The sequence below is a fragment of the Metopolophium dirhodum genome, chromosome 1 (genome assembly GCF_019925205.1).
Source record: "Metopolophium dirhodum isolate CAU chromosome 1, ASM1992520v1, whole genome shotgun sequence".
NCBI classification, from domain to species: domain Eukaryota; kingdom Metazoa; phylum Arthropoda; class Insecta; order Hemiptera; family Aphididae; genus Metopolophium; species Metopolophium dirhodum.
The window spans coordinates 103,218,563-103,238,549 of record NC_083560.1 but is presented as its reverse complement, the minus strand read 5'-3'; positions in this window follow the sequence as shown (position 1 = coordinate 103,238,549).

Sequence of the window (19,987 nt, the reverse complement as noted above, 5' to 3'; positions counted from 1 at the left end):
CGGCACTGTCCCGCTAGACGTTCACAACTTCACGTTAAAATAATAATATTATCTTGATTTTTGGATAGTGAGGCGGTATCCGGACTATTCCGGAGAGTAAATCGAACAAAAATAGCTCAGAACATAATAATATTTGGTATATCTCGAAAACAATAATATTATATTCTTATTCAATTGCTAACGTTCACTAGCAGTCGTCGCTCAACGTTGAACCTTCAACCTTGAACGTATTTATGTATACTTCCATATTAGCTGTAAAAAATTTAAGAATGTTTTTACCAATTGTTTTTTTATAATTTATTACATGTAATTCTATTTTGAAGTGGATGTCATCCTAATGATACTTGCATGCAATTATTATTTATTAAATTAGGATAATAATTGTAGATATAGCGTTTGGAGTTTTGACTTCTTAAAAAATATAATATAAGTTACCAATTAGTGATGATTGAAAAAAATTAATAAGTCTTACAGTATTTCCATATTCAGTTTGAGTTGAAGTAAAAAAGTAGTTACACAGAAATAAATCATTATTTAACAATTAAAATAAGGAATTGCATAGAAAAATTTGTTTATTAAAATTTATGGTCATAAAATAGTAAAATACTAAAAGGATTTGTATAAAATAATTAAGCAATATATTTATTTTTTGCGCATTTTAAACAAAAAATAAAAATATCTATTATGATATCTAGATAAAAAAATATGTATCTTTATCTTTATCTAGATAAAAGTAAAAATTATCATCTGAATCTAAATCTAGATAATTGTTAACGAAATTATCTTTATCTTATCTAGATATCATTTATTTTTATTTATTTATTTTTTTATTTTATTTATTTATTTGTTTTCATTTAAAACAGAAATGTATACATACATATAAAAATGATTGTCTCCGTAAGCTAGGCTTGTTGTGGAGACAAGGTTCTTAAAAATATCTCGTACATTCACTAAATAATTAAATTAACACATTATAAGTCGATCATAGTTGATTATGTGAAAATAAGCTATCATGAATATAAATTTTTAAATATTTTAGAATTACATAATAAATATAACAATTTGACAGGAATACAGAAAAATTATCTATGTTAGCAATTTAATTTTTTCATTTACCATTTTCTTATAAAATCTAAACTCTAAAGATTCTAAACAAACCAACGTCAATATTTAATTGCATAGCCATCTTAATTCCAGCATTCAAGGGGTTTCTTTTTCCAAATTCCGTTCTACACTTAGGAATTAAATACATATTGGTTTGCTTAGCTCTTGTACAGTGGTTATGTTCAAATTTAAATTTTTGAACATCAAGGAAAAACATATTCGATAATATATGCCGTACATATAATTGATTTAAATTTAAAAGATTACTTTCTTTATATAACAATACAGTGCCTCATCCTATAGGGTTTTTTAAAAGATATTTCAATTAGAGAATTTATAGTGGTTTCAAGTGAATTTAGATGTATATTGTAGGCACCACCCCAACTTCCAATACCGTATGAATAAATTGACTGAGCCATAGTTACGAATACCATTCTTATTGTGATTGGTGATTGTATGTTGCTAATAGTTTTAAATTTATAGAACAACAGTCTGAGCTTTCTAGTTGTTTTAATAATATGATTATGCCATTTAAGGTTAGCATCTATAGTAATACCTAGATATTTTACTTGTTGTACTGAAGAAATATAAGTGCAATTACACTTACTGTCATTACTAATAGCAGACATTGTATTTATATTAAATTCGTTACAATTTATGAGGTGTGCCTTAAGATAATTTTTTCCAGGGGGTGGCAATTTATTTATACTAAAGTTCATAAAGCAAGTTTTTGTTAAATTAAGTTCTAGGAGGTTATTATCAAACCATGTTTTGACGATACTTAATACATGCGTCGATTTACTATGAATATGATTTTTATTTATGTCATCTACAATATTTGAGGTGTCATCAGCAAAACTAAAAATTGATCCGTTACACTTAATATTCAATAAGTCATTAATATAAACAATAAAAAGAAGAGGACCCAATACAGTACCTTGTGGTATTCCATGATTTGAAATCAGATAATCGCTTAAACTGTCATTTACTCTTACTTGTTGAATACGATTTTCTAGAAAATTACATATAAGGTTATTTGCATTGCCCCTGATACCGTATTTTTCTAATTTGGCTAGCAATATTGAAATTTAAATTATTATTTGAATATTATTTTTGTTATCTTGGCTCAACACTGAAAATAATACCTATAATCATAGTTTTCCCTACAATCAAATAAGTATTAAGTATATTATATTATTATATATAAACCTTAGTATCGCCATTTTTATTTGTCTACTTACTGCCATCTTTATTAAATTTTTGATATTGACGTGCTGATTTCATTAATACATAAAGAATACTGTATATTTGTATGTATTATGTTCCTTTTTGAATCCGACTATGTGATCTCGTGCTTTTAATAAACTAATTTTTGTAAAATTTTGTCAAAAGATTTTAAATTGTTATTATTAGCAAAAGTACTTTTTTAATTTTGTTAATTTCTATTGTCTTATTATAAGAGTAAGTACCTACCTATTGGTAGATCAGAAAAACGTAGATATAGTCCGATTGGGTTTAAATAATTTAATTTACGTATAGGTGGTAGGTATTATGGTATGTTTATAAATATTATATTAATCATATATTTTTGCATTTATCATTATTATTATTTATATAAATAACTATAATTTAGCAAATTATAATTATTTCTAAGTAATTAAATTTAGATTAATATCAAAACAACCTGAAGTTTATAAACTGTTGTCAAAGTTCCAAAAAAGATACACAAAACGAAACAGAAAATAATATTGCGCAGATTATACAAAGAAGGGTCATAAAGGAGTTTAGAGAAACAAAGCAGAACGATTAACTGCATAATATAAAAGACGTTGGTTTTAGAAAATAAGAACACAAATAGATATTAGAAGATGTTGTAACGTTCCTATGTAGTTGAAGCTAATAGCTTAAAATAATTGTACCTATAGGCTATAAGTACCTACAACAATTTAATTTGATACAGTTGATAACTTATTAGTTAGGTAGTATATTAATAATGATTACATGTAAAATTAAATCTATGGAAATAATATTATATTCGAACACAATAAGATTCATCGAGCAAACGACATTTCTACAATTTTTCATTCAAACACACCTTTCCAGACTTCTCACCTTTTTTTCGAACTATTTTTAAAGTCTTCAGAAATATAATATTATTGTTGTGACTTATTTTTTTAGAGAAAACACTGCACCTCAAATAGTATATGTGGTATACAAACAGCTTAGGCTTTTGCTAGTTGACTACGTGAAATGCATTTATAATATTTCGTATATGTGATCCGTGGATCTGGATCACGAAGTCGCGGAATAATTCATAATTTAAACTTTAAAAAAGTTAAGCTCCCGTAAAATAGAAGATACCAATATTACAACGTCTATAAACTAAATTCAATGGAAAGAAAAAACATTCCAAAGAATAATAGTCGTTAAAGTTTTAGGTTTTAGAAACATAATATCCAACGACCTGTCAAAGTAGCGCTAAGTATAAAAAGGAAAGTGCGCTTTAAAATACACGTGAAACTGTCGGATTAAAGGAAGCAACACGATTCACCAAAAAAATTTCTTGAGAAAGCGTAGCAAATTTGAAGTTAAATAATGAAGTAGTGCATGGTGTAGTTTTCCCAATTTAAACTAGAATTTTAACTAGATATTATTGTAGCGTATTTTCAACATTTTATTAGATAATATTCCTCGTGGCCCACATTACGATACACTATCCGACACCTATAACAACCAAAAACAAAAACAAATTATAATACTTATTTCTACGATTACTATTAAATCTGCAAAAAAAAAGAAAAAAACATCGTTGTAAAACCCATATCGTGACATCCCAACTAAAACACTCCATGGAGTATCCGTGAAAAAAAAAACGGTTCTAAAAGTTGTGATATAATTTTATAGGTAGCTAAGTCTTTAAACTTTGGATATCATTTATATTAAAATAATCTGCTAAAAAATTGATAGTAAAATCAAGCGAACACTCAATTTTTAGCAGATTATTTGATCATAGATGAATATTTTTTTTGAGATAATATATTATTTGAAATGTCTGTAATTTTTTAGTGCTCCATGTATATAAATTAATTAGGTAGGTATATGTATATTTTTTGCCGCCAGTAATATTTGTAAATTGTTTTCCTGTAAGGGGTAAATTACTTTTAAAAAGTAATGAATTTACGTTACTTGTTACTTCAAATATTACATTTGTATTACCTAAAATTATTAATATCACGTTACATTACTTTTTCATAAATAAAGTAGTGCGTTACAAATAACGTTACTTTTTTTTTATCATAGATTACAGTTATCATTTTTTCAACCATATTCAATCCATATGATGTATTTTACAATCATAGACTTATTATGCATGACAAACTATATTTTATTTTTATTAAATTGTATTTTCTTTCTGCTAATAAAGTACCTAATAATATTAATTCCTGGAATGTTTAATAATATTGTTAACTATTTTCGGAATCAAAAATAAATATAATTGATTTTTAATTTTTCTGGAATATCTTATCGGTTTGTTTTTGTAGTACATTCAGAATTATTATTTTAATAACGTAGAAAATAATGCAATAGTGCGTTACTTCATAGAAATTACTTTTAAAAAGTAATTTCGTTACAATTTCGTTACTTTAAGTAAAATTTAATGGAATTACTGCGTCATTCCTGAAAAAGTAATTGCGTTACAGTAATTTGTAATTTGCGTTACGTCATTACCCAACACTGGGTAAGGTATACCTTGCACGCAATCGCTATATTATAAATCAGGAAAGTTTTTTAAAAAAAAATGTTAACTTGTAAGCACAAATACATAAATAATAAAACTTGGCCAATACGATTGTAGGGTGAAGCGATTAGAAAATGATAATGAAATAGTGCAATCAACAGAGAAACAATTAGACACTGGACGGCATTTGGAAACAGTTATCGGGTTATGTTTTTTTAAATATTAGGTATCGTTCATTTTTAATGCCGCGTCTGATTGTGAGAGACACTGAGACGGATACACTATAGTTCTGAAATTATATATCTAATGCTATAAAAATATAAAATTATAAAATAACAATATAGGTTACACAAAGTAATAAGTAATACACTATTATTATACAACTATTATACTCATTAGTCATTATATTATACGAATAAACACGTGAAAACTGTACAAACATTATTGTCTGTGGTCACATGCATTTAGTTAAATTTCCATTAAAAAATAAGGAAAGAACATATTAAGTGTAATTCATTTTGTAGGTACCAAACTCGAAAGCCGACGAAATAATATTGAATATTCGCACCTTTGTTAATTTAAATGGACGCGTCTGTGTGTCCGATGGGAAATCTTTAACAGTCCTCGTAAAATATCATAGGTACACGACCGCGATGCTCATATCTATGAATATATAAAATATAATTTATTATATTAAGTCCGACGTTTGTCGGGTAGGCATCTAGACTTGGATTTCAGTTGTGTAGGCAACTAGACTTGCACCCAAGTACTCAACGACGCGATTTATAACAAGGAAGAATACGAAAACGATGAAAAGGATACATAAGACACTAGCTCCGAGAGCTAAGGGGAAAAAGCAAATAGTTTATTCGTGTGAAAAGTGAAGATGCAAATAATGAGTTGTCGGGGGGGGGGGGGGGATATCAGCGGGAACGTGCCGATCTGGTGTGGCGATGATCACAGAAGGCACACAAAATTGGACAAAATCCTTACATCTAAGTCTTGTGCTACAGGAGTCTGTCAGGTGATCATGGAACAGTGGAGTCAATGCGGAAAGCGAAATCGATCTGGTCGCCGGTCGGCCAATCACATACGCACTGACTTACACTTGCGGAGGGTGAGACACTTGCCTGATATCGTCCAAAACAACAGGTGACTGAAGACGGACGTTCGTATAAATCTAATACCCGGCGTGACTTATTAGCAGTTATATTATAATGGTGTTTGTTAAAATATCTTTCAAATTATTTATGAATTTATGTTGAAAATCAGCATGGACAAGTGGGCAGCTACTTTGCATATATTTCAGAACTATTAATAACAGGGCTTGAAACCGTTATTAATTTAATCCGAGAAATCCGAGAATTTTTTGAATACCGGTTACCGGTTTTATACCGGTCCCGTTGGCGGTAACCAATAATCGGTACTATATTCAAAATTACAGGTTACCGTTAAGTGATAACCGCTACCAAAAAATGTCGGTTACCGGTAACCGATTGTATACCGGTTTTCTAAAAAAAAAATTGTACTACACCTCTGTACCCGTATACTTAATACAATATTCGTGTTGTTATAGGAATCAAGATATTTTTAGATTTCCCAGTACAATATATGATGAGGGAGACCGGGACTATCGACTATCGAGTACCGTCATTACTAAACAACGATATTTTATGTTATAGGTAGGTAGGAAATAGAAATGTAGAATAGGTATCAATTATTTGAATTATTATTACAAGAATTTAGACTAGGGAAAAATCGAAGATATAATAGTATGATTTAAGAATAGTTTTAAGAAGTTATTATTTATTAAACCATTAGTAGCTACGAGCGTATAATCATTTATGTAGTTCATACGTATAGTCAGTATTTATAAATACTGGTAATCGGTTCTTAACCGGTTAAAACATATTACGTTATTATAACGTTTTATATTAGCTGATAAATTGTCACGGTAACCGGTAACCGATAACCGGGAGTTCAAATTGGTGTATAATAACGGTAACCGATTATAGGTTCCCCAAAATTTCGGCAAATTACTGGTTTTTGGTAAAAACTGGTAACCGGTTTCAAGCCCTGATTAATACCATAAAATAAAAATTTTTTTCAATGGTTATTTTTGTCATTTTGGAGTCTTCAACCAAATTATACTTATACTTATATATTTGACTGAACACACAAGATATATTATATAATAATGGATGATAACACAAATCATGCCGTTATCATACAACAAACATTATGGATAAATACATTTACTGGTCCACCCTCGGCGAGCAGAATTTTTTTTTTATAAATCTGTTTATTTCTATCGAACATATTATTATTTCGTATTTTAATACACCACTATAATAATAAATTAATAATATAAAATTTCACTGTGACACACTAAAAGCATTAACTGCTCTTAGTTTACACATAGTTAATTGTGTGGACCCGGGTAAAAGCCCTTGCACATAAATACATAAGACATATAGTCACATAGACGATAGACGGACACGTCATCCCGCGAGTAATACGATACTATTCTTATGGCAATAATTCGGTAGGCATTTCATTCGCTATTGTTTGTTCTCGGCGAACGGTCTTAAGTAGCTTTAAACGTCAACCTCCACTATATACAGACAAACGAAAGTAATACTTTAAATGTAATAGCGTTTTGTGTATTAAAACTGTTTTCTATAACATAATGGGGTAACGGGCGGGTTTTATTAGAAATATACCGCGCGGTACACTGCTGTAAGTTAATAACAATGATAATATATTACTAGATACATTTTATTATTATAAAATAGCAATACTGTACATTGTACTCGACGAGATCATTATCCATATAATACGGTTAATAATAAATAATAATAACTATTCAATAATAGCAAAACTACACGTCATGAGAGGATTATTATTATATACATTCTACATAATATTATTATGTCTTACACACAGGCGGGGATCTATAAATCTGAAATAGAGCTGGGATTTTTACATCGCGCGCGGTATACCTTCTGCAGATTTTATGAGATAAAACTCATCCTTACGAAGAATTATTGTTTTTAAACATAATTACAATCGAATTGCTGATGCAGATGTATGTTGATCCAGTGTTCGGATTAGATAAGTATTGTTTATCTAGATAAAGATAAAGATAATGCAACTCAAATGTATCTAGATAGATATAAAAGATAACTAACCTCATATTTATCAAGATAAAGATAAAAATAAATACTTTTTTATCTAGATAAAAAAAATATACAACTAGGCACTAGGAATATGATAATAATAATGATATAAATAAAAATAATTACATTATTTATAAAACATAAACTTGGTTCGAGAATCTGTATAAATATTTAAAATGCGTTTGTACGACATTGCGATTTTTATCAATAAAAAAATTATCTTAGATGAACGTTTAGATACCTTGTAACTATTTATCTAGATGTTTATTTAGATAAATTTATCTAGATAAGTCCGAACACTGGATATATCTAATAGCTAAACGTGACTATACAAGATAAATAATAATAATATTATGTACAGTGTTTGAAAAAAATTACAATAATGATATTTGTATGAAAAAAAAACTGTCTAGTCCATGTATAATATACTAATAATATTCGAAATATGCATATCCTCGAATAATATTTTATAAAATTTAAATCGTTTGCTGGTGCTCTAGCTGCTGTGGTACAGCTGAACTAAGCTTTTAAATAAAATCGAACAATAAAAACACAAATATCACGAATAGCGTATTTTTCAGAAGATAATAAAGAGTATTGATTTCGGAATATATATATTTTTAAACAGTAAATAGCTCTACTCATCCAGCGAGCTTGATGCATTGCTCCAGGTGGACGTGTTTTAAATTTGTTGTCCAAATTACCATTCAAAAAAATTATAGATAGCTCAAGTAATTCTTTATAGTCATCTCTGTAACATTTATTTTGCAACATAGCTCGACAAAAGTGGAGAATATCATTTCGTACATCTTCTAAAGTAGTGCAACACTCAAGGTCGTTTATACCAGAAGTTATATTTGTAATATCAGTTTTATTCCAATTGTTTCGAAACTTTTTGAATAGTGGGATATCAGGAATTGTCGTTGTATGAGGAAGTACAGTTTCAAAAACGCCACGTAAAATTATTTCGTATATGTGGTGTTGGCATGGTAGGTAAAGTAAGTCTCTTCCCAATTTTTGCTCCAATAAAACGCATGCACCATTTAAACGCCCTGTATTTGAAGCGGTGGTATAACAGCATAGAGCTTGAACAAAATCTGTTACGCCCCAATTTTCTAATGCATAATATACATAGCATTAGCTTATTCTTTTCCCGTTGATTTTTATAGACAATTTTATTATATTTAAAACATATTATGTAACAAATTTTAATTTTCTTAATTATAAATGAGATATACATATTATATAAAAATGTAAAATATATCATTAAAAATTGTGAATGAATCATTATGAATGAATTAATATACTCCAATTTCCAATTCAAGTCGGCACGGGTTAACCTTAATATATTGACTTGAAACTTTTTGTAGTTCATTTTTTTATACATTTACACAAATTAAGTAAGTGACTCTGGCAAAATTGCAAAAAAAAAAATTAAGGGACACCCTAATGTATATGTATAGGTTCGTGTATAAATAATTTAATATAATTTAATTTATGAAAATATATACCAAAATAAGATAAGTCACATAAATTAGGGTTAAAAGTAACACGAATATCAGCTGTTTTGTTATAATTACAAGCATTGATTACCTATAAAAAGAAACCCATTGTAATCGAATAGCATATTTAAATATTAAAAAAAAATAAAGCTCGTTTTTGCTATGTAATAACTATTATGATATGATAATATTATACAGGGTGTCCCGCGTGGATTTACCCGTTGTGATATCTCCTGAGATAATAAATATATCATAAATCTGTTTATTTTTATTAGATTCGCAGAGACAAGGTTTACACATATTTTATTTTTTAGTAAAAAAGTTAAAAACAGTTATTTTTATATTTTTGAAACAATTGAAAATGCCTAGTTATTTTATAGAGTTTATTTTTGTGAAAATTTTGACTTTTCCGCATTTTATTTTCATTAATTTTGTGATTTTTAATAGTTTATAGGTAAGAGTGTAAAAAACCGGGTTTGTCCGAGCGGCGAGTACCTACCCCTGTAAGGCAAATGGGTATATCGTCACGGGACACTCTGTATGATTATATTGTGTGAAATCGTATTCTTATAATCATTAATATTCGCGTGCAGTTAATTGACATATTATTTTATATTTTATATTTATTGTAAATATATTTGGGTACATGATAGTTTTTAGACATGATAAATTAATTATTGCAAATTTGAATCATATAAGGTAGACCTAAATTGATTTTGTTGCAAATTTTGTAGAACAGTGAACATGTAGGTATATTGTAATTTTATTGAATTTAGGTTTTGATATTTCGTTAAAAATAACACATATTGAAGATATTATAGGGTCCAGACCCCCTGGACCCCCCTAAGATACGGCATTGCCAATTATATGTGTCAGTATCGAATGATTCAAATTTTAGATAATGTTTAAAGCAACAGAGTCATATTTACTTTATATTATGTTATTTAATTATTATATCCAATTAATCGCTGGAGTAAAAATTGAAAAATGCCTTATTTCGATTTGTGGCGTTTTAGCTCTAAATAAAAACACATTTTTGAGTGGAAAACAGCAATATATTTTAGTGTTGTGGCGGATTGTATTTCATAATTTGTGATATTGCAGCCCTAAATAAAAAACGTCAGTCTTGTATTTTCAAAAAGGAATTTTTTACTATCATGATAATAAAAACATTATAATTAATATTTGTAAATTGTTTTCCTGTTAGGGGTAAATTACTTTTAAAAAGTAATGAATTTACGTTACTTGTTACTTCAAATATTACATTTGTATTACCTAAAATTATTAATATCACGTTACATTACTTTTTCATAAATAAAGTAGTGCGTTACAAATAACGTTACTTTTTTTTTATCATAGATTACAGTTATCATTTTTTCAACCATATTCAATCCATATGATGTATTTTACAATCATAGACTTATTAAGCATGACAAACTATATTTTATTTTTATTAAATTGTATTTTCTTTCTGCCAATAAAGTACCTAATAATATTAATTCCTGGAATGTTTAATAATATTGTTAACTATTTTCGGAATCAAAAATAAATATAATTGATTTTTAATTTTTCTGGAATATCTTATCGGTTTGTTTTTGTAGTATATTCAGAATTATTATTTTAATAACGTAGAAAATAATGCAATAGTGCGTTACTTCATAGAAATTACTTTTAAAAAGTAATTTCGTTACAATTTCGTTACTTTAAGTAAAATTTAATGGAATTACTCCGTCATTCCTGAAAAAGTAATTGCGTTACAGTAATTTGTAATTTGCGTTACGTCATTACCCAACACTGGGTAAGGTATACCTTGCACGCAATCGCTATATTATAAATCAGGAAAGTTTTTTAAAAAAAAATGTTAACTTGTAAGCACAAATACATAAATAATAAAACTTGGCCAATACGATTGTAGGGTGAAGCGATTAGAAAATGATAATGAAATAGTGCAATCAACAGAGAAACAATTAGACACTGGACGGCATTTGGAAACAGTTATCGGGTTATGTTTTTTTAAATATTAGGTATCGTTCATTTTTAATGCCGCGTCTGATTGTGAGAGACACTGAGACGGATACACTATAGTTCTGAAATTATATATCTAATGCTATAAAAATATAAAATTATAAAATAACAATATAGGTTACACAAAGTAATAAGTAATACACTATTATTATACAACTATTATACTCATTAGTCATTATATTATACGAATAAACACGTTAAAGATTTGATAAAAATATTAACATTAAAATTCGTCGTGCACATATAATTATGTATACGATTTGTAACATAGGTCCCTACATGGCTACATAAAGTGTGTAGTAATGTAATTTGTACCTACTTAATAATACATTATCAATTGTTATTCAATTTTGTACCAATAATCGTATATTATAATATATTATTCTAAATATTTTATAATAAATGAATCTAATATACACAATTTAATTTTTTGATTCTTCATTTGATTTAATTTTTGGTGAAGATTACTTTTAACAATTTTTGGTATCGTATAAGGTATAATGCGTATTCAAATAAGTCAAGTTGGATTCAAGCGTGTCTTAACACGCTTAAGGAAATTCCTGTTTGGTCCTTCTCCATTAATATGTATATTAAATATTATTAGAAATTATTCCGTTCTAAGCGCCTGCTGTATAATATTGACAACCCAATGAGTCGGATACCTGAATAAAGATTGTAGTTATCTTTACATTTAAATTCCAAGTTAATATGTATAATTATTTGGGTGTTCGTTAATTTTGAATTAACTAGCATATAAACAATAAAAAAACTGGATATTTTAAAGACATTTGTAAATAATATAATATATAAATAAATGTTAGGCTTCACAATTGTTTTCGCACCGACTGGACCTCGAAAATCCTAAGAACGGCTCTGAATAAAATTACTACTTATGTGTGTCACTAATGTCAGGTATCCAACCCGTGTGCACAACTCGTCCAGTATGCTGAATATCTACCAAAATATAAGTATTTACCTATCTACCAATATCAATTATGTCTAATTTATCATTTTCCAATTAAGTTATTAAAATTAGACGTTATAGAAGTGAACCCTGAGTAAATTTTACAACAAAAATAAAATGATTAGTCTGTTGCAATTCGTGTGGACTGTGGATCTAGATTAATATTATAGTGGTATACCTAAATCACATATTCATTAATAATATAATGAAGTTAGATAATGCATTTCTATCAATAGAATAATATTAAGTTATTAACATAGGTATGTATGTACCCATAATATAAAATTACGGTGGGTAGCATATAAATTGACTATAGAAGTACATAATATACAGACATAGGATATTTTAACTGACTGCCGCAGTACGCATATCCTCGATCAATAATGACGTATAAACCCTGTGGACTTGCAACACGTATAGATCATATTATATTGCTTAACGACTGCAGAATGTGTAATAGTTAAATAAAAAAAGGTTTGATATACGGAATGCAGTTAAAGTATATAGATGTATACAATATTGGTGGAGAGTGATCAGCCATCCGATCGACGTGACACGGGGTATGACTAACCGTGATAAATGGGCAAAATACGCGTATGAAAAATGAGAAAATAATATAAGTATAGTAATATTGTGTATCATATCATACCTACTATATTATGTACATACCCATCATAATAAAGTATAATATGCACGTGCTCCATTATATTACACGATTGAACGATGGTAAAATTCGGTGGCTATAGGTGAAAATCCATCGATAATAATATTATGTAGATAGGCAATAATAATAATCTTGTCCAAACGCGCCAATGGTGTATTGTATCTATCGATATTTATTGATTCGTTTTAAATATAACGAGACGAAGCCTCATAAAAACAATTAAACATAATATTACCTAAGTATAGTATATTAGGTAGGTGTTGAGTAAAATATTAATAAATTTATAAAATTGTACCAACTGAAAATCAAGTATTTTAAATAACTAATAATTATGATCACCAAAGTGAAAAATTAAAAATCAAAAATGTAACCACAAAGCAGTGGCGTATTTAGGTTTTTTCTTGGGGTGAATGGGGGGGGGGGGGTATAATTTTATCCAGTAGGTCCGCTTTTAAAGTTAAACGCCTTAAGTTAGGTCTCTGAAAACTCTAGCATATTATACACAGCCTATGGGGGGAATTGATCCCCTTGACCCCCCCCCCCCCGTAAATACACCACTGCCACAAACTACCTACGAAATTTCTCTTAATATGTTAGTTATGTATCAGTTGAATGATTATTTTTGTCCACCGCGTTTTGTTATGTATCATATTATATAAGATCATTATGAGATTATAATATATATTGGGTAGGTATACCTACATATTTTTCTGATTGGTAATAACTAATAATAAATTTAGACATTTTTAAAGACATTTAGCTTACTTTAATAAAGATTATGATCTATGCAACCATGTATAGGTACATAAAGAATAAACATTAGTCATATTACATTAAATAATATGACAACGATTTATAGAATTGATAATTTACTATATTGGTTTTTAATAGTTTTCAGGATATTTTATAAAATTTATATCAAAATCAGTTTACACATGGAAATGTTTACCTACTCAAAAAATAAAACGAATACAAACGGGTTGTAGTTGCACCCATGTGTACAAGTCTATATTACGTCGTCATACCATAATCGATGCCCGATAGGTATATTTAGTATGAAACTAAGTTTTTCAATCGCCCGTATAAATTCTAGCATGAAACTTACAATGAAAGTATGATTATATATTATGAAACTTAGTGGTCGAAGTGGGGGGTGGATACGGGGGATGGCATCCCTCTACTTTTTTGTACATACATTTTTCATCCCTCTACTTATTTTGTCTAGAATAACGCATCCCTCCTAAGACTTGTGTTGTAAAATTAAACATCATATTTATATTTATATATAAGAAAGTTTTTTATTTTTTCGGTGAAAATAATATTGTTTTTATAACATTGAGGCCCGGCTATATCGTGTTGTTTAGTATAAGCAGTTTCGCCTATACTAAAAATGATAAGCGTTGATAACAAATGTTACGTCATACTATCTGCCCGTATATCACAGAAAAATAACAATATTGATGATAATAAGTAGGGACGTTGCAACTAGCAATATGCTAAAATATCTAAACGTAATTTCTGACAATATCTTGTTGATAACTAATAATAAGAAGATGTGTAATATGTGCGAGTCGATCAATTTCTAAATTTAGCCCATGGATAGAATACTGTTACTCCTTAAGTTTTTTTTTATTTACTTTTATTACTTACTTAAGAAAAAGTGATGATAAATTAAGTATAAAAAATGTTTTACTTGAATATTAATAGATTTTGTTATATAACATATCATATTTTTAGTATTAATTACAAATTTAACTATATAAACTTAAATTTATACAGAAAAATATTAGAAAAATTACTTTATTACTAAAATTTGAAAAAATGTATTTATTTGTTTAATTTCAAAGATTATTTATGATAAAAAAAAGATTGTAGTGTTTTGATGCATAAACAAAACGTGAACTATAAAAAAAAATACAAAAAAAATATTATACAAGGTGCGAAGAATGTTATAATGATATCAGGAAATCTAAATTGTAAGGCATCCCTCCACTTATCTTGAGCCATTTCGACCACTGATGAAACCAATCTAAACGAAGAGCATTTCAACTAATCCATCATACGTTTAATGTACCTTCATAGGCGTTTTCGCGGTCATTAATCATTAGATAGTAGGAGTATATTCCGTTTTATAACATTTAGACTTTTTAGTTTACCTACATTTTAAAATAATAATAATATACCTTACTTACCTAGGTACATAACTACATAAGTATATTATATGATATTGCATGGACAAGATCTTGTGGCGACAAGACTTGCTTAGACAAGAACTGTGTACACAGAAAGTCGATGGAGATTTTGTCTTATATATAATTGTGATTATTAATAACGACAATCACGTCTTGATGCAGTATTTTTTGAATAATGACTTGTCACTAGTTGTCAGTTTTCTGTTGTATCTACCTACCTACTCTTGTATCTTGAATCTTGTGTAGTAAATTGTTTTAAGAATGCGCACTGCATTTTGCTTTGACATTTGACATTAGGTATCTTCGATAGTGCCGTGTAAGTACTGTGCCGATGTATGCAGTAGCCGTGACGGAGTTTATGGTTCAAGTATAAAACTATTTAGGCAACTAATTACCCAGTACAAATATTTTTTTTGGTGCATAGAAATTGCTAATATAATAATTCAGTGAAAATCTTATGTATTTACGATTTTTTTTTAGAGTTAGACAAAAAATTAAACTGATTTTTTTAAAAACTGGTTTTGCGAAAAAATCTTAATTTTTTGTTTTTTTTCCTGACGCTTTTGAAAACTATTGGGAATTTTGACGCCCCCAAACGTACTAACTAGATTTATTTTCCCGCCAAAAAAAAAAATCGAAGCATTATAATACCAAAAGGTAATGACAGACACAAAAAATAAACGCACACACGCATCATTGTAAAATCAATACAATCATCGCTACACTCAAAATCTAAGCTAAATCATATGTGCCTTCAATTTCATTATCTCTATCTAAAAAATGTTGCCCAGTTATGCCAAAGCGTATCACAGATTTGGCCCACCATAAAAAAGTTTGGAGATCCCTGTAAATCTGATCATTCACGGCGTTGACCGTGACAAATTAAATGCCCGTGGATCTATCATTTTTATATTCCATTAATTGTTAACTGCACAGATTTTCAACACAATTATTTGGCTTGCTTTGATCAAATAGAAAATACAGGTATAAAATTGATATCCCATCATAATGACAATTTTATTATCTGTAACCATGTATCACTAACCAATGAAAACACTACTTACATAAAAAATTATAATTTTTCGAGACTAGCTAGTCATCTAAATTCAACATATTATATGCGTTGAAAAGTAAAAAGTAAGTAAATAGTAATAAGTAATACAAAGTAGCCAAGGGGCTAGAACACTACCACTGAACTGTACGTCATATGGAACGCACTAAGGACCCGACAAACCTGGCACACTATCAAACTGTGCCGTATTGATTCCGTTTTCATTATTTTGTATAAGTATTTTGAAAAATCATACATATATTCATTAGTTCAGTGGATACTATATGGATTACGGGTTTTATTGTTGAATATATTGACGAACATTTTATGAAAATCGATAGAAAACTGTGGATTTGTATCAGGGTTATCCGTTTTAGCTATTTTATTTTATATAGTAGATATATTTATTAACATTATATAGCTGATCCAGCATGGTGTTGCTCACAATAAGTTAAATAATTCCCGTGGAGTTACAACAGCTCCGTCTTAAACTCCGTTAAATGTAAACTACTTAACTACGCATATTTTAATACAATAATTATTTGGGTAGTTTTTAAAATCTAAAATAATAGGTAGGTATACAACCAAAGGGAACCCATTAAAAAAAAAAACAATATTCGTTTTTCGTAATCCAACAAATCCCTACAAAGCCCATCTTGTAAATGCAAAAATTTAAAAATTAGGCTTTGAGGTGCCCATCCTTGGCTAATTAATATGAGTAGCAAAGCGGATTAACATGTAAATTCACTAAGCATATAATATTTATTAGAATAGGCTATTTAAATCTGATATAAGAAATGTGCACAATTTAAATACTTCTTATTAAAATAACATCAATTTTATTTTTCATATATTTTAGCGTATTAGGAGGTACCTATACTTTTTACATTTCATCGCATATTAAACCATATTTATAATTGTATGTATAGTGCATACTTACTTTTTGTTTTAAGTTTGTATTTTAATTACCTACGTGATTGCGTATTACTTATTGGAATACAAACTACCCATTTTAAAATTTCAAGTGTCGACATCCCTGCAGGCTGCAGCGTAGGCATATAATAAAATTCATCTGCAGTTCACAATTAATACTAATACTTACAATAAATTGTCCTTGATTCTTATTATTTATTATATCAGAGATAGTAAATTAGGTACCAATGTAGGTAATTTGACTAACATCGGTTTCATATATGAACAGTAATTTTTAAAATGTTGTTTGTATATATTATATTTGTAAATTTTAATAGCATATTTAAAAATAAATTAATATTTTGTAGCATATTATAATAATAATTTTATAATCATATTTAGAAAGTTTTTGTTGATATTTATTACTCTCTGTTCCCTAACTATTTTATTTATTTATTTATTTATTTAATTAATTTATCTTATAGTCGTTTTATATTTACTTTACATTATTTTTTAAATATTTTTATTGTAAATATATATCTATTTGAACAAAAATCAGGTATTGTATTATAAATGTATATTGTTCATCGGTATTTCTTCTGAAAAACATTATTTGGAGAGTATTAAATTCTATTAATCATAACATTTTTAACGTCTAATATGAGCCTGTTTTTAATTCATCTGTACTTAATAATTTTTTTGTTAATTCGCATCGACGCCAGTAACTTAGTGCTTACATTTAATTTTGATTCATTAAAAGGTTCATGAGTACATATTATAGTTTTATCATTAGGTACCGATTACAAAGTATTATTGACTGTACAAAATTAAAATTTATTATGTTGTAATGTTTATAATTCTTAGTATAACGATTAGAAATTAGAATAATGTTTGTGTGACAAGGTTCATTATTTATGTTAAGTGTACCAGGTATACCTAGGTATATAATAATATTATGATTTTATAATTGTATTAAGATGACAAAGTCTGGACATATCTCTGGTGGTCTATCATACCAAAAAATTACCGAATACCTACAAAAACAATATAAACAATAATATTTGTTTTCATTATTTATCCTACTAAGTCTATACTTCACAAGAACCCGGAGTCTTACAAATACATAAAATAAAGTAATAATAGGTAAAAGTAGAATATTATTCAATTTAAAACGAAATTGTGTCTCAACTCATTACTTAATAAAAACGGCTTATTACAGATCCACGTCATCATATTGTTTAAATAGAAATATATTGGTTTTACTGTACCTACTTTTGTACCGTGATACGCGCAATGCAGACTACCGGCATAAAAAAACTACGTTGGTAATTCGTTTGGCGCCATTAGTTATCACCTTGATATTTAATTTTCGCCGAGGACATGATTATATTTTTTTTCCTGATACCTGTTCGGCCGAGTATTCCAGGAATACTCCTCCTGGAGGAAACGAGCTAAATCGCAATCTTGAACAAACGATTTTAATATTACACCTATACGTGTTTCAGAACGTCTGTAGTTTTAAGATTGCTTGAAACGCGCAAAACAATAACAATAAAATTGCACCGAACCGCACAAAGCAAACGCTTTAGCTCGTATGAACACAGTCGTTCGCCACCACTGTCTACCACGATATTATTTCGAAATTTTTCGACAAAACGGGACCGGTTCAATAGAAAATTGTCGGCTGTGGCAAACGTTTACCGTTCCGACGAGGTACGTTTCGGTCGTCTCTAAAATATAAGCCCGTGCCAACCACGAATGAGAGTTGGGCAAAACAATATTAAACGATTCTAGAATTATTTATTAACCGATGATAAACGTTTATGAGAATTTATTATATTTATATACTTTAAAATCCACGAGTTTCAAAATATATACAGTATACGCACTATACACTCACTAAGTAGGTACTTATCCATGAGTCAATGAATTATATTAATAATTAAAAAAAAACGGGAAGTCATTCTGCTGTATAATATATATTTTGTATCGAGTGTTCATCGCCATTGAATACTGGTTACAGGTAAGTGTAATGGTTATGTTAAATTTTATTTGTCTACTAAAAATAATTCTGAGCTTAGACAAACCGTTTGTCTATATTTCTAAGGATATTTTATTATATATTTATAGAATACTGTTGGTTAATTATTTTTTTCTATTAGTAAGACAATATAGGTTACTAATTTTCACTCAAAAAAATATACCATTTAATATTTTTACATATTTGTAATACTATTAGCTGTTATTAACTTACGCTTTGTCAATACTGTGTTTGTCGTCAACTTTCGGAGCAGTAAAAATGCTTAACTTCAATATTTTTATTGGGAAGCAAGTGAATCTAGTTAGTATAGGTACTATATGAAGTCAAAAGTAAAACCTTCCCACAGATCTAATTCCCATAATAATAAAAAAACATAAAAAAAAATAACGGAAAATCTGAATTTCCTACGCGTAGGTACCAGTTTTTGACAAAATCAATTTTGTGAAATTGGTTGTAATTCAAAATTTAAACTTCAGTACTCATAAAAAAATGCATTCCCATTTATTTTAAATAATTTTTAATTGCTATCAGGACAACTCATGTGGGATCTGTATAAGTACACTTGTCACTTTTCTTTTTTATTAACCAAGTATACAGCGGTCCATCTGTACATG